We start from the raw sequence: 6,757 nt of genomic DNA on the forward strand, positions 1-6,757 counted from the left end.
GACGCGTGTTCAGGGGAGAGTTTTGTTTTTACGTGTTCAGGGGTGAGTTTTTGTTCTGGAAGAGGGGAGTCAAAAGTAACGCCAAGCAATGTATTGCCCATTTCTACCTGTTGCAGACTGATGCTGACTACTTTGGCTTTGCTGCGGAGAGTGCGCAGGGCTGAGAGAATTCCGTTTGATGGCTATTGCATGTCACTGTTGGGATGGCTGATACAACCGCACTGACCTCAGTAGGTGACTCCGAGTCGCTGAGAGCAATGACATGGAATGTGAGGGGAATTAATGACTATCGTAAGCTTAGAAAGGTACTAAACTATCTATATAGGCACCACCTAGTCCTCGCACTTCTTCAGGGATCCCACCTCCCACTCAATAGTAAGATGCTAACAGCTAAGGGGTTACATGGCAATAGTGTTGCAGCGGGGTTCACTACACACTCCAGAGGGGTGGTCACCTGGGTCAATCCGAGGTCTAAACTAAAATTAACTTTGATTGCCGCAGACCCGGAAGGCCGCTAAATAATAGCCAGGTGTACTGGTAAGGGGCACGACCTCATAGTAGTCAATGTCTATGGCCCTAACTACGATCACCCTGAGTTTTACGATGCTTTGACGGCGCATTGCAGAAGCCATGTTCGCTCTAAAATGCTGTGGGGGGGGGGGAGGGCGATTTCAATTTTGTGTTTGATCCAGATCTAGATAGATCGTCAGGCCCGGCCCGCCGACCGGCCGCTGCGGCTCAATTAATGCAGGCGGAACTGATTAAGCTAGATCTAGTCGACGTTTGGCGATACAAACACCCTGCAAAAGGCGGTTATACACACTACTCAGCCTTCCATGATGTTCACACAAGAATTGACTACTGGCTAGCATCTCAGACACTGCTGAACAGTATTCAGGGGTGCGCGACATTACCGCGTACACTCTCGGACCACTCCCCCTTGCTTCTAGTATTGGAAGCACCGGTGAGAAGCGTCCCCCCCTTTGCATGGCGATTTCCCCCCTACTCCCTATTGGATGATGCATTTAGAGGAGAATTGGCAGAGGACATAGATAGCTTTTTTGAGATAAACCTGGGGTCTGTTGGCAGCTTTCAGACGATATGGGACACTTTTAAGGTGTACATCAGAGGGGTAGCCATGGCCAAAAATTCAAGTGTACTTAAGTCTATACGGCAGAGACTGAAACACCTAGAGACTCAACTGTCGGACCTTGAGAGGCGCCAGCGGTGCAATCCCGAGACCTCTACGGCAGCGCAAATCCAATCGCTAATTGCTGAATATAATGAGGAGGCAGATAGGGAAGTGCAGCACATGGGCAAATATGCCGCGGCTCGAACATACGGGGAGGGAGGGAGGCCTAGCTCGCTGTTGGCGCGATTGTTGCGAAATGATAGGCGCCCTTTGGTGATAGACGAATTGGTATCGGATGCAGGAGTGGTAATCTCGGACGAGTCGGAGATCCTCCGAGAGTTTAAAGACTACTATACTGATCTCTACAAGTCCAGATCCTTGCAGGTGGAGGAGGAAATAGATGATTACCTTAGCTACATTAAAATGCCATTCTTATCCAATTCCAGCGGGAATTTTTGATGACGCCCATACAGAAAGAGGAGATATTGGAGGCTCTGGAAGGGATGCGATCAGGCAGTGCTCCAGGGGCGGATGGGCTGACGGTGAGTTTTTATAAGGCTTTTAAAGACAAACTGGTCCGTCATCTGATGACTCTCTTTGAGGACATTTGCGAGGAGGGCAGTATGCCGGTTTCCATGAGGGAGGCCTTGCTTGTTACTATCTTAAAGCCTGGGAAGCCTCCTGATGCCTGCAGTTCTTACAGGCCGCTCTCCCTAATCAATGTAGATGCCAAATTGTATGCCAAGGTTCTCGCAACTCGCCGAGCGCTGCTTGTACCGGAGCTGGTAGCGCCGGAGCAGGCAGGATTCATTCCTGACAGGAACCTCACGTACAATATCCGCACGGTGCTAGGAACTTTGGTGCAAGATGTTCGCCAAGAAAACACAGCGTTGGCAATTTTCCTCGACATGGAGAAGGCCTTCGACTCTGTGGAGTGGCCCTTCCTGATAAGAGTCCTACGGAAGTTTGGACTGGGGGAACCCTTCCTGCAAATGTTGGGAGCATTGTATTATAAGCCTATGGCGAGACTGAGGATAGGAGACAGAGTCACGGATGCCTTCGAAATAAGCAGGGGTACTAGGCAGGGCTGTCCTCTCTCACCGCTCCTATATGCGCTGGTAGCGGAACCGCTAGCATGTGCGATCAGGGAGTATCATAGCTTGAGGGGTGTCAGTTTTCCAACATACAAAATTGGTATTTCTACTTATGCCGACGACACTCTTCTATATATCCGCGACCCGGAAGTAAACCTCTCGCCAGTGCTGAGAGAAGTAGTGCGGTTCGGTGCTCTTTCCGGTCTGAAAGTAAATTGGACCAAGTCGGTTGCGTTCCCTTTAACAGCAGTGACCCAACCATTCGATATGGAATTCCCATTGCAGTGGACCACAGACCCAGTGCGCTACTTAGGGGTACAACTGCACACTGATCCGGACATTCTTGTGAGGGAGAATTATGGGGTAGCATACACTAAACTAGTAGAGATCGTGGAAATGTGGTGTAAACTCCCGTTATCTTTAATGGGAAGAATTGCCATCATGAAGATGGTGATCTTACCTCGCTTTCTGTTCCTCTTTAATAATATCCCTGTGGTCCTATCCAAAGCCTTTTTTAAACAATTGACCCAGGTCCTCAAAAGGCTGGCCTGGGGGGGCAAACAATCCAGAGTCCAGTGGAAGGTACTGATACTCCCTTATGAAATGGGGGGTTTGGGTGCTCCGGATATGGAGAGATACTACAGGGTGGCGCAGGCGGCGCATCTACATACCTGGATACATGGAAATCCAAAGATCCCGCATGTTATTCTAGAACGGTTATTTGCTGACCATTCCCCTCTGCCGGCTACTGTCTGCTGGCCGGTTGACCGAGGCGTTGGTAAGCTGGACTCGATCAAGGCTACAAATCACGCTTGGCGCTCCTTGGAACAAGCACGGGATTGCGAACTGCTCTACTCCCCACTGATGCAGATAGATTGGGCAGTGTGGCTAGCCCCACTAAAAGAGAAGGGAGTCATAAAAGCATTGCACGCCCTGGGAATTGCGAAGATGGAAGATTTATTCATCGATGGGACAGTTAAAACTTGGGAGCAGGTACTTCACACGCGGACAGAGACCTCTCTTCTAACGCGCTTTCAGTTTCACAGGGTTCGAAGTGTGCTGCTGGACCTCTTAGGCCCGGAGTTAGCAGAACCGCCCGAAGTCCTGGAGCTTACTTATGTGATTAAAATGGTGCCGTCCCGCAAACTAGTCACTAATCTCAATAAATTAGGAGTTCAACATAAGCAATTCCAACACTCTAAGGCTAGGACGGAATGGCAGCGCGATCTGCAAATGCAGATAGATGACGAGATGTGGAGATATTGCTGCACAAGCACCAGGAAACTGTCTCTGAACGGAAGGCACAGATTGATCCATTTCAAATACATACAGCGCGTTTACTATACACCAGAGAGATTACATAGATATGGACTTAGGCAGTCAGCAGAGTGTGAACGTTGTCATGTGCCAGTGGCGGACTTTATGCATATGGCATGGAAATGCCCCGGTGTTGCAAAATTCTGGACGGAGGTGTCTCGGAATTGTGCCGGATATTGGATACAGAAATTCCGGCAGACCCGGCACTGGCACTGCTGGGATACTCCAAGACACTCCCGGTGGCACTGCGCCGCTAGGCGGATATGGCCTTGCTAATTGCTAGGCGGGTTGTGGCTATTTGTTGGATGAGGGGGCCGTTACCTACAAAGAAAAGATGGGCCAGGGACATGCTCTACTGCTGTACACAATCGGAAACATATAGCGAACTACTCCCACCCACGAGCCGACCCAAGAACTTCTGGGGTTTATATCGGACATATTTAGGCACAGGGGAACGGGAGGAGGCAGAACAGGGAGATGCAATCCATAGGTAAGATTATTATTATTTATTATTATATTTAATTTTATACAGCGCACAGCTACCCGGAGGTTTCCCGGCGCTAAACCAAAGAGAGAGAACGGGGTAGTTACAAAGAACGAACTTTTACCAACAAAAGGGTCTATAAGTTAAATAACCAGGTTTTAAGGTCTCTGCGAAACCTTAGATAGCAGGTTAGATACACTTGAGGGATGCGCTGAGCTGGATCAACTGGGGCAGGGGAGGGGTGCACAGGGTAGTGTGGTACCGGGAGAGCAATGATATGGTCCCGAGGGGGGAGCGGGGGCAAGGAGCACTACACAGTCTAGCAACACTGTCATTAGAAGCGCCTGGAATGTGGGTATTAGCGGCAGTGTACTGAAGAAGCCGATGTCTGACTTCTGGGAGTGGTCTGATTTACTCTGTAATAGATAAAGGGGTAGTTTGTTAGACTACCCCCAGGTGCCTTATCCAGGGGGGCAATAGCTGGCGAGTTGAGGGTGGGGGGTTGTTGGGGTAGGAGTTAAGGATTAGTACAGTGTTAGGACCCTACTATTGGTTTGCAATGTTATGGGCTTGGCGCGATAATGGTTCAATTCTGGGAGTAGGCATAGGCGCAGGGTTTTTTTTTAGACGTAAAGAGCGCTTGGGTGCTAATGATATGTTGGTAGATTACAGCATCATATACACAATGAGGGCCGCCGGGCCCCCGGGATGCCGGCTGAAAGGCTGTGTTAGCTGTGCCTATGTATGAGACCTTTTTGCCTATAATTTGCTGCCGGCCCCAGGGTTGTAGGCTGCACACTGTGTTAAATGTGTTTTAAGGAAATAAAGGTTTTTAAAACTAAAAAAACAAAAACAAAAAAAAAAGATGCTATAAATGAACAGCCATGTCTTCACCACTATTCAACCCTCCTGGTCTTTTAGTTTGTTTGTCGGTGATATGTCTCGACTCCAATCTACACAGTTGCAGTTGCCTATCACCACCTCTCACACTGATGGGCACCTGGTCAATACAGAAAAAGCTCAACAAGTCTCTATTGCTTTGGGGTAACATCTCAAAATGCCTGGCCACCGGGTAGGTGGCATCCTTATTTTGAATGGCCCTGAGATGTTCCAAAATTCGTATTTTGGTTGGATGGATCGTACTTCCGAAGTAACGCAAGCCACACGGACACACTAAACAGTATACCGTGTGGCTTGTGTTGCAATTCATGAGCCTCTTGATTTTCCTGGGTTCCTTCATCTGCACTGTATACTCCAACACCTTTTTACTGTTTTTACAGGCCCTGCATTTTAAACATGGATAGAACCCAGCTAACCTTCCAAAGGATGGTGGTTTGTTTTCATGAGCACAGTGGCTTTGGACTAGACTGCTACGTAGTGATCTTGCTCTCCTAAATGTCATGAGAGGTGCTTTGGGCAATTCCTTCCCTATTATTGGGTCAGATTTTAGAATATGCCAATTCTTTGCAAAAATTCTTCTGATGTCCGAAGCATCACTAGAATACTCCGTAATCATCCTCAGATTATTTGATTTTACATCTTTCTCCGTATTTGCATTAAGGTCATTACTAGTTATCAAGTCCACTCTGGGCTTTCTGTCTACCTTGGACTTGGCTTCCTCTAAGGTCTCCTTTCAATAACCTCTGACCTCAAATCTCTTTATGCTCTCATTCGCTGCTGCTTTTTAGTCACAGGACGTGAGCAGTTCCATTTTATTCTCAATAATTCACCTGATGGGATACTTGTTATTGTTTTCCCAGGATGGCAACTGCTCGCGTGTAACACGGAATTCCCTGCGGTGGGTTTTCTGTGCAAAGAGGTGCATAGTCTGCCCTCCGCAGGGAAAACCTTAGGGTCCAAAAAGTTGACAGATACCTTACTAACTTCTCCTGTGAATTTTAAATTGAGGTCATTTGTGTTGAGCACACTGATATATTCTCTAGTTGACTGCTCTGTGCCTCTGTAGATGATAAACAAATTGTCTATATATCTATTCCAGCTTAGTACCCTAAGGGTCAATTTTTCATTGTTTTCTGCCAAGGCCACCTGCTTCTCCCACCAGCCCACAAAATATTTGCGTAGCTGGGGGCGAAGCAGGTGCCCATCGTAGTACCACGTATTTGTTTGAACAGTTGTTCTGGGAATAGAAAGATGGTATTACACAAACAGAAGTCCACAAATTCAACCAGCATTTTATTGTGTTCAGCCAAATTGGTCGGTCTTGTTCCTAGGAACAATCTGAGAGCTTCAATTCCCTGCAAGTGATCAATACTTGTATAGAGACTCAAAATGTCTAATGTTATCATCACCATGTCCTCATCCCAAATCAAATTCTAAACTCGTGTCAAAAAATCTTTAGTGTCTCTGATGTATGAGACCAGTTTTGTCACACAATCAAATAGGAGATAGTACACAAACCTGGACATATGTTTTGTTAGGCTTCCTAGGGATGAAACAATAGGGTGACCAGGAGGACAAGTCGCATCTTTGTGCAGTTTAGGAAGGTGATAGAAGGTAGGTAGACGAGGATGTTTACACTCCAAAAAGGCATATTCGTCCTTACTCAACATGCCTCTGTGGTACCATTTATTGAGGAGAGCCCAGTATGCATTGGTGCTGTCATCAAATACCTTCTTTGTCACTCTCTTGTAGCTTAACTCATCATTGAGCTGTGCCAGGGCTTCTTTTTGTAATAGTCACTCGTCATTAGGACTATATTTCCGCCCTTAT

This window comes from Lissotriton helveticus, chromosome 9, assembly GCF_964261635.1.
Source record: "Lissotriton helveticus chromosome 9, aLisHel1.1, whole genome shotgun sequence".
Classification (NCBI taxonomy): Eukaryota; Metazoa; Chordata; class Amphibia; order Caudata; family Salamandridae; genus Lissotriton; species Lissotriton helveticus.